The following is an 11,009-nucleotide window of genomic DNA, read 5'->3' on the forward strand; positions in this document are numbered from 1 at the left end:
TCGAAGTGTCGAATGCCAATTTCATTGCATGCGTTACAATATAATAAAGTAGATTTCTACAGGAAAACACCGACGAATCCCGAAAACGTTGAACGCCTTTCAACGCGAGTCTCTGCTGCCATATGTCAAGATGAGATACAATGAGCAACATTGTTTGTCTGGAATCTCAGGATGCTCAAGGTCAACGCTTTGAGCACTTGATATGACAGTCATAACAATAACTACATTAACCTTACCTGAGTTGCGTATTCGTTAATAGTTGGTATAGTACACACTTGTGGCACTAGTTCTATCTACGGATGGGCTCATATGCGGCGCTGCTGTCCTGTTACAATTTGATCTTACACATCTGTCGACGAAGCCCTCGTCGAAGGCTCTATGCAGCGCCACAGGAAAAAATAGACTTCCATTAAAAAAGGGATGCTGGTATCATAATTCGGAAGTGTAAATGTTAAGAATTATTTAATTATTTGCGTAATTAGAAAATTCATCACATTCTTCACTATAACTTAGCGAAAACGATAGTTACTCATTCTTTGCTGCTTTACCTTACACATGAAACAGAGAGTGCAGAGGGACATCATAATCAGCAAGGAAAGAAGTCAATGCAAAATAATGGATAGTTGAGAGTCCCTCCAAACGATGTAAAAAATCAGCTGAGCTCCTGATATGACTGCGGTTGATCGACTCTGATATTGTAGTGAGTTTCGATGTGGTCTCTCTCTTCACTCGTGTTCCTCTGTCTGATACGTTGCGGTTAATTGAGGCTAGGTTTGGTGCTGAATTAACTAATCTCTTTCGGTATGTATTGACATGCACTCCCTTTTTATTCAGTGACCAGTATTACGAGCAGACAGATGGAGTTGCGATGGGTAGTCCGTTGTCTCCTGTGATCGGAAATTTGTTTATGGAAGACTTCGAGGAACGTTCACTGGAGTCGGCGCCTTTGAAACCCGCCTGTTTCTTTAGATATGTTGACGATACCTTTGCTGTTTGGCTTCATGGTAGGGAGAATCTGAATGGCTTTCTAGAACATCTGAACTCGATCCACGTGAACATTCGTTTTACGATGGAGGTGGAAGAGGATGGTTGCCTTCCCATTCTTAACGTGTTGGTTAGGAGGAAGGATGATGGATCATTGGGACATGCAGTCTACAGGAAACGTACTCACACCGACTTGTACTTACAGGCTAATAACTGTCACCATCCAGCTCAGCGTGAAGGGGTACTTCGTACCTTGGTACACAGGGCATGTGTCGTTTCCGACGCTGAGACTTTGCCAGCTGAGCTGTCCGATCTTGAAGTTACGTTTCGTCAAAATGGTTATAGTAATAGATTGAACATGCCTAGCGCTATCGACCAACTGTACATCGGGTGACTGATGATAATTCTGAGTAGACACCTAAGTCTACTGCCTCTTTGCCTTACGTAGGAAACACTTCCAACAAGATCGGTCGTATTTTACGGAAATATGATGTGAAATGTATTTTCCGACCTCCATCTAAAATTAGAGCGCTTTTGAGTTCTGTTAAGGATGATCTTGGTCTGTGTAAGACGGGTGTATATCGCGTTTCTTGCAGCTGCGGGTTAACATATATTGGTCAAACTATCAGGACCATGGTGGACCGCTGTACCGAGCATAAACGGCACACACGACTACAGCAGCCAAGTAGATCTGCTATTGCCGAACATTGCTTGGATACTGGTCACCCCATTTACATTATAACACCGAGATATTGGCATGCACGTCCAGCTATTGGGACAGTGTTATTATGGAGGCAGTTGAGATTAAATTAGCGTGCAACCTCGTTAACAGGGATGGATGTTTTTGTTTAAACTCTGTTTGCTATCCGGCTCTCTCCCTTGTCAAAAAAACAGAGGGACAGGGTCAATGCTACCTCACCTGCGAGTTCATAGTCTCACTATCGATATATCTGACTTTGGTCATCTTCGGTGGCACTAATGTCTAGTGTGTTTGTTATCTTTCCTGCATCAGTCCGAGAACCGAGGTTTCAAATTTGCATGTACGTCGCCTGTCCGTTGCAGTTTGCCTTGAAAATGTCGGGGTGTTCTCCCGCCGAAATATCGGCGGTCGGTGAAAGTGTTACCTGGCTGAATTCCAGGAAGTTATTTGAAAGTTGTATACGCCAGGAGAAACTCAGGTCTCACAGGGTGTATTTCAGTCTGGGACAGGGATAAGGAAATTGCTTCTTGTGAGGTTGTTGCATTAAGAGACAGTCATTACTGAATACAGAAAATAATCTGCTTTATTCACTACCTTTCTGTTCATTCAGTATGTTAGTCGGTTAGGAAATATTTTGTCTGCGTATTTCTAATCCCTTTAGTATAGTGAGTTTTGTGCCTGATGGTTGTGTATTGCAGATTGTGTGAGATCTTTACTGATTTCTGGAAGACGCAGTTTGCCGTCATAAAGGTGAGCTGCCATTGCAGATTTATGATGCATGTTTAAACGTAGTGTTGAAATGTGTTCGTTGGCAAATGTTCTGCTCGTCCTACGTGTATAAAAGCGGAGACAGTCTGGGCATGCGTTTTTGTAAACAGTTGGTTAAATATGTTTGGCAAGTCTGTTACAAATAAGAGGAAGGACATACTTTATTTTGTTATTTGTGTAATATATCGTTTTAAACTCACATCTGTTGATTTGATTGGCAGTTTTATAAGAAGCTCTTCCAATGGATGGAATACTGAAATATTTTATGGTTTTTGTGTCTGTTTGTGTCAAGTATGATATTTCATTACTGTTTTCTTTCTTTTTCATGTTCTGAAGGAGGTGATCAGCTGTGGGCTGTGAATTTCCGTTAGTATTAACTATTTGTTGCACCACCAAGGTAAAGTTACAGTCACTAACAGACTATGACTTATTGGCTATTAATAACATTGCCGTAACACTGTTCGCAAGTGCGTACATATCTGATGTTAGAGTAGCACAACCAGGTCAGTTGTTTCGCATACGTCCTTGAAGTAGCTACTAGAACTAATTAAAGTACTCTGTTGAGGTCACTGTCGTGAAAACCGCACGCAGGCTCCGCGTACTGTTCGTCTACCCGCGGCGGTGCAGTACCTCCCTAGTCACGAACTGGCTCCTCGCTGACTGCCATCTGCACTGGCGACGTGACGGGCATGCCCCTAGTTTAGTTCTGTGCTGCGGCAGATAATCACGTAGATATCGGCCATCTCATAGCCAGCGGGGCTTATTTATGTGTTTCCTGTGAGCTGGTCTCGCTCTGCAGCGTGCTCTCTACATTTCAGTCACGTTGTTCTTCCAGAGCTCGCCTGCGTTCTTTGCAAGTCAACGACCTCCAAACTGAAAAGCAGTTAGTTACCAGAGACGGTATTCACAGATATTCTCACAGTACAATCGAATAGGTACATCAGTTAACAAGAAGTCGATCTATTTCGCCTTATGGTGAAGCTGTCTGTGCAAGATACACAGGAACAAAAATTTCTATTTACTGGAATGTACTTACATGGTTGACAACTTACGTATTTTTAAATAAGAGTAAGTACTAGCACAAAACATGCAATAGCACAACACTGAAATCATGAATAATGAAGAAAAAAACACCATAAATAAAAATTTATGAAATTAGCTGCAGGAATAAGATAGAAAACAATGCAGTTAGAGAAGGACTGGAAATTTTCAGCAATCTGTAAACATTCCGTCAAATAACACAGTACCGACAATAGTTTAGTAATTTAGATGAGGAGTAAAACCGTTTGCTGAGCTCCAAAGACATGAGCATAACTAGAGCATGAACTAGTCAAACAGCCCAAAATTCCATGAACTGTAACAATAATTTTACCAGAAGCAATTAGCATAATATGAACAGGAGGCTCTCGCAAATTACTGAAAGCAATATTATTCAAAGTGTGCAGGAAAACTTTGGGGTGCTGTAGTGTCTTTGCCTGTTTCCCAAAAATAGTTGTTTCAAGGACAATGGCTTTAGGCCAGAATAGCACACTGAGGCTGTGTGTTTGAAGGAGTTCAAGGCTGGCAAGAAATACCAATTTGGCTCTACCAATTACCGAAAAATCTATGCTTCCGAGGGAGGACTGGCAAAATAAGCCAAGGGTGAACTGTAGTTTTGACAGTCTTCACCTGAACTACATGAAAGACTAAAAGAGTAGATTTGTACCCAGAGGATAATTAGCGAATGAAAACGATCCGACGTTTTAACAACCATTTATTGGTGCAGTACACATATAAAAAACAACCTTGGCGGACTGTTAATGGTATATTCACGGATAAGCCAAAACATTATGCCACGCGACCGCTACGGTCGCAGGTTCGAATCCTGCCTCGGGCATCGATGTATGTGGTGTCCTTAGGTTAGTCAGGTTTAAGTACTTCTAAGTTCTAGGGGACTGATGACCTCAGATGTTAAGTCCCATAGTGCACAGAGCCATTTGAGCCAAAACATTATGACCACTGCCCACTTCGACGTCGGATGCCGCTTGGTGGCGTTGCGACCACATGACGCGGTAACAGAAGTATGTGAGCGGAGCAGACATAGACGGGGGATCACCCCAGCGAAGAAAGGGGCTACAAATGGAGAAATACATTGAGATAAGCAGCTCTGACAAAGGGCAGATTATTAGTACGCAGAGCCTGTGAACGAGTATCTCGAGAACGGCGGAGCTGGTCGAATGCTCACGTGCTACTGTCGTGAGCATTTACGGGAAGAGGTGGGACAGTGAAACTACTACTAGGTTCTAAATGGTTGGACGTCCACGACTCTTCACGGAACGAGAGGTTCGGAGACTTTTCTGACCTATAAATTAGGATAGATGGTGCTCTGTGGCATCTCTCCCCAAAGAGCACAATGCTTCTTCACGCCTAAGTGTTTCGGAGCACACCGTTCATCTCACATCGTTGAACATGGAACTCCGCAGCACACCAACCCTACATGTCCGCTTGTGAACCCAACGGAATGGCCACTTACCATTGCAGAGGGTATGAGACCATCGGTATTCGATCGTCGATCAATGGAAACCTGCCAGCTCGTCGGGTGAATCACATTTTTGCTACGCTAGGTTAATGGTCGTCTCCACAAACGCCTTCATCGTGGTGAACGGCGGCTCGAAACATCCAGCACGTCACGGACGCCGGCTGGTGGGAGCAGTATTGTGCTATGGGAGACATTCTCCTGCGTTTGCATTGGACCTGTGGTATTAATCGAAGACAGGTTGACAGCTTCCAACCAGCTGCATCCCTTCATGCTTAATGTCTTCATCGACCGCGATGTCATTTTTCAGCAATATAATTGTCTGTGTCTCGGAGTCAGAACCGTGCTACAGTGGTTTAAGGAGCATTATAATGAATTCACGTTGAAGCCTCGGCGACCAAATTCGCCTGATGAAAATACTATGGAATCATTCTGGGTCTCTATCAAGCGCCATTACGGCGTACGCAAATCAGCGGCCCGTTATTTACGCGAATTACATGACCTGTGCATAGACATCTAATGCCACATACCTTCACAGACCTACCAGCATACAGTATGATCCCTGATACGCAGACTTATTTCGTTCCAAAGACGACAAATCAGCTTTTAAGCAGATGGTCATAATGTTTTCTCGCATCAGTGTAAACAGCCTACCCGAAGTGCTTTTGGGAAGCTTTACTCCATCCGAGCGTGATACAAAGGAATCGTTACAGCCCATAATCACAGTTAAGGTGAGTCTTGTTGCTCATTTCCTTTTTGAGCTAGGAATAGGAGTTACAAAATTTTTGTTTTAGGCTCGACCAGCTGCCATTTGTATAGCCATTCGAACATCTGCCTTACTATAGCTCTGTTACAATATATTAAGCGAAGTTTGAGCGGCGAATCGGAACTGGCACTCAGTCAAACTATGCGAATCGATTAATGGCTAGCCGGCCGCTGTGGATGAGCAGTTCTAGGCGCTTCAGTCTGGAACCGCACTGCTGCTACGGTCGCATTTTCCAATCCTGCCTCGGGCATGGATGTGCGTGATGTTCTTAGGTTAGTTAGATTTAAGTAGCTCTAAGTCTAGGGGACATACTTTCTGGCCACTTAAATTTTCGATAGAGGCAAAGTTTATGAAATTCATCAGCTTATAATCATGAGTAATAACGATGGAGCACCGAGAAAATTCCAAAAGTTTCTCTAATCTCGTAGGAGTAGTGTAAGTTACATCCGACACGTTGTTATTCTGCCAGGTTGGCGCGGGGGTGAGACTGCCTGACCTGGAAAAGTGATGTGTCCTTCTGTGATTACTGAGGCGTCTATGAAATAGCAAGGTGTCTTCATACTGCCAGAATAGTTTTGGAGTGATAAACAGTCTTGGCTGCCTCTATTATTTTATATTTGGCCGATAGCGGGGTTCGCCTGCTTTAGGGCATCTTCAGAATGGCTGGCATAACAGTTACTTAACACATACGCTTCCGTCCATGCGAATGTCTTAGCAGTTATATGTTTTAGCAGGCAGTATTTTCAGAGCATTACGTGGGGTCTGATATGAAACAGTGATGATTACACGGGAAGTCACGTTTAAAATGCATAAAAAACATCAACGGGTAGCTGCCCTTGTCGAGTTCTAAGAGACTTCGCCCAGCGCCCTTAAAACTTGACAGGGGCAACTACACTCTTACATCTTTTATGCATTGTTTTAAACGATTATGAGCACAGATTTCCAGTCTGTGGCTGTGTGGGTATGTAAATGAGGGAAATGCTGCTTCTCTCAGTCTTTTCCGCCTATATGTACAGCGTGTACCAAAGGGAAAGGTTAATTCCAAGCAAAAAAGAAGTCTAGTAAACATGGGCTCTAAACTTCGAAGAAGTATTTCTTCTTGGTGTTCGATACTGTGAAGAGAAGAGTTATGTTTTATGAAGAAGCGCAGATATCTCTCAAGATATGCACTTCTGAGCCCATATTTCGGGACATCTGTCCTTGTTATGATCCATCTCTCAAAATGTGAAAGTAAAGAGCTTGCGGTAGAAGTGATTTGTTTCACAGTATCGAAGATGAAGAAGTGTTCATAGCTCTCAAGGTAAGCATTTTAGAGCCCATATTCAGCAGACATTTTTGTCTTCGAAGTATGATTCCTGTCGTATCACTGAATATTGGCTATTCCTTCTGGGACACTCATTTACTGTCTTCAAAATGGTTCAAATGGCTCTGAGCACTATGGGACTTAACACCTGAGGTCATCAGTCCCCTAGAACTTAGAACTACTTAAACCTAACTAACCTAAGGACATCACAGACATTCATGCCCGAGGCTGGATTTGGACCTGCCACCGTAGCTGTCGCGCGGTTCCAGACTGAAGCGCCTAGAACCGCTCGGCGACACCGGCCGGCTTTAGTGTCTTCCTTTACTTTGATTGACTGTTTTACTTATGTACTAACAAACTGTTACGGATTTGCTGTTGACATAACGTACATATAGCGTGTAAATGCATGCCTCTCTCTAGTTGGAGTGTTATCGGTAGAATTGAGATATTAATTAGTAACCAGTTTTATGTTGATAAATTTACTTACCAAATACTATTTTTAAGTGACATGGAATTAACTAGAAAATATTAATTCAGTGAAAATAGCCTGACCAATATCTTCATGGAAAATTGTTTGCGGTTGGTACGAGACCATGATGGCACCCATGCTTGCACATCTACGTCCAAGCAAATCGACGGCCACAAATGCCTTTCTTCCGGTATGGGTACAATCACTGTTTCTTAGGCAACCGCAAACGTTTTTGCTTGACGGCACTGACCTTCTTGTCTCACTGTGGGACTTCCGAAACAATAAACAGTTTACTTACTTTTCTTCATCTATCTCGTTTACATTTGGCTGCCCCTAATGAAATTATTGAATAATACTTATTCCAAACAATGAAACACTACGATCTGCTTTCATTTAGAGATATCAGAGCTATATGTATACCAGCGACGAAAATCTTTTCAGTTTAAGAGATACTTTCCGTATCAGTAATTTTCCTGTGAGGTGTTTATAATGGCTAGTTACTGCAGCTATGATGTGACAGAACGTCTCATAGCTGCTACAATACGAACAAGGTAAGTGTGCGGCCTTAATGTAGGAATAACAAAATCTTCAAACAATTAACTGACTATTTTCAATTAATGGACTCTTTTATGGCCATTGGATGACGAAACTTTTCGTGCTTCATCACGCCATCAGTCTAAACGCTGTCAGAGTAAAGTCCACATTTTGCTTTTGTGGAAATCACAGGCAGTAAATAAGACGTTAGTTGACACTGACAATATTATGTTTGAGGTAATTAGTATGTTATTTCGAGATCTGGAGTGGGTATGGAGTTTCCGATATGTGTAAGGGACATGGGGGCTCTAAAGGGCAAGTGAAATGCTTTGACCTAAAATGTAATGAGTAATTTCTTGATTTAATTACCTACTTGTAAATTTGGATTATGAACTTACAATAATTGTGAGATGAATGGGTAGAGAGTGTAAGACAGTGGAAGATATCTATCTGTAATTATTCTCAGAACTTTTTCCAAATGCTTTGGCCTAAAGTGTAATGAGTAGTTTCTTGATTTAATTACCTACTTGTACATTTGGATTATGAACTTACAATAATTGTGAGATGAATGGGTAGGGAGTGTAAGACAGTGGAAGATAACTGTCTGTAGTTATTCTCAGAAATTTTTCCAACTCAAGGTGGTATGGCACCGTAACCAGTGATGAATCTTTTGAGGAGATAAACAGTCTTGGCTGCAAAATAGGCTTTATTATTTTATATTGGGTCAATAATGTTTGTCACCTTGTTGAGGGCATCTTCGGACTGGCTGGCAAAACAGGTGGTAAACACATATGCTGCCGTCCATGCAAATGTCTTAACAGGCAGACACCGTTGAAAATATTTTCAGAGAATTACGTTCTGCCATGAAATACTTCGATTTTATATCATATATAGTTAACTTGGTCCACGCAGTAACAGTACTATAATACCTAGACCTGGTTCCTTGAACACTTCTCTGAAGTTCCTTGTTACTATGTACAAACTGCCAACATATGTAATTCATTCTTTAGCTTGATGTACTTCATGTGCTTACTTTCCTTAGTAAGAGAGTATTCCACTATCCCACAACTCTGGTCCAAATGCAGAGAGCTGTAACTGTACTTTAGTAGTTATTTTTCGATCAATCTCCTATAACAAACATTTTCAAATATCCTTTATCTGCAATAGTTCCTGGCAATCTATGAGAGTTTTATCGGGTATTCTCTTTGCTTCACATCGGATTTACAACTTGGCTACAGAGATTAATCCAATAGAGCACATACAGCGACACCAATGCCATCTACGCTGCCTCAGAAAATGAATAAGTTTAACGTTCGATACAAACAGCACATTAACTGCCATTGAGGGCGTTGGGTTGCACGTAATTTTATCTGTTGTCGCAGTAAGGCAACTTCTGTCCAGCGCGGTGCTTTAAGAACAATTGCATAAACCTCTGCAAACCTCACCAAAAATTGAGACGAAAATAGTTCAAATCTTGTAGTCAAAACAAGGAAACAATTCGTTTACTGTATAGTGGCAATTGTTTATGGGTATAATTGAATGATTTACGGACACAACGGGTAATCTCAGTTGAATCATCTTGTTTTCAGTGAGTCTGTGATGATTTTGCAGTTTCTCTACACCACTAAAGCAGCAAAGACGATTGCAGTTTGACTATCTAATGGCCTCTAGGGGAGCAAAAAATCGATTTTCAGTATTTCACATAATTAATAACCGAATATAAAATCTCCTCAAAAAGAGGGATTGTATGATGATAGTTTCACCACAATAAGACGTGTGTTAAAGCTAGAATCTGAGTGTGCGTCTTGACGCAACACAACTCACAGCGTGTAAAGCACAAACATTATAGAATGAGGTGACAAAAGTCATGGGATAGCGACATCCACGTATACAGATTCCGGTAGTACAGCGTACACGAGGTATACGCGGGTAGTATACACGGGTAGTGCTGCCATTTGCACTCAGGTGTTTCATACGAAAAGGTTTCCGGAGTGATTATGGCCTCACGATAGGAATTAAAAGCCTGTGAACACTGAATGGTTATTGGAGCTACAAGAATAACAAATTCCAGGCATTGTCTCTCACCACAGACAACGAAGTAGCCGACGCCCTAGAGCAGCGGCGTTTGCATAGAGTTGTCGGGCTAACAGACAAGGAGAACTGCGTGAAACAACCGCAGAACGTATCCGTTAGGACACTACGTCGAATCGTGGCGTTAATGGGCTATGGCAGCAGACGACCGACGCGGGTGCCCATGCTAACAGCACGACATCTTCTGCAGCGCCTCCCCAAGGCTCAAGACCGTATGGGTTGGAACCAGACGACTTGAAAACCGAGACCTGGTCAAATGAGTCAAAATTTCAGCTAGTAAGAGCTGATGGTAGTGTTCGAACGTGGCGTAGACCCCAGGGGGCCATGGACACAATTTGTCAACAAGGCACTGTACAAGCTGGTGGTTGTTCCATAATGATGTGGGCTGTGTTTACGTGGAATGTACATGGTCTTCTGGTCCAAGTCAATCGATATTTGTCTGTAAATGGTTATCTTCGGGTATCTGAAGGTCATTTTCAGAGAAGAACGATGGAATTTTTGCAGATGACAATGCGCCATATCACCGGCTCACAGTTATTCGTGATTGTTTTGAAGAACATTTTGGACATTTCGAGCGAATGACTTGGCCATTCATATCGCCTGACGCCATTCCCATCAAACACTTATGGAACATAATCGTGAAGTAAGTTCGTGCACAAAATCCTCCACTGCCAACACTTCTGCAATTATGGACGGCAGCGTAGCCTAATATTTCTGCAAGGGACTTCCAACGACTTGTTCACTGCATGTCAAGTCGGGCTGCTGCACTACGCCGGATAAAGGAGGTCCGACACAATACTAGGATATATCCCATGACTTTCGTCATCTCAGGTATTCAACCAGTATTGGACGATCAGAGCACTTCGTAACTCCCAGCAA

This window comes from Schistocerca serialis, chromosome 5, assembly GCF_023864345.2.
Source record: "Schistocerca serialis cubense isolate TAMUIC-IGC-003099 chromosome 5, iqSchSeri2.2, whole genome shotgun sequence".
Taxonomy (NCBI): domain Eukaryota; kingdom Metazoa; phylum Arthropoda; class Insecta; order Orthoptera; family Acrididae; genus Schistocerca; species Schistocerca serialis.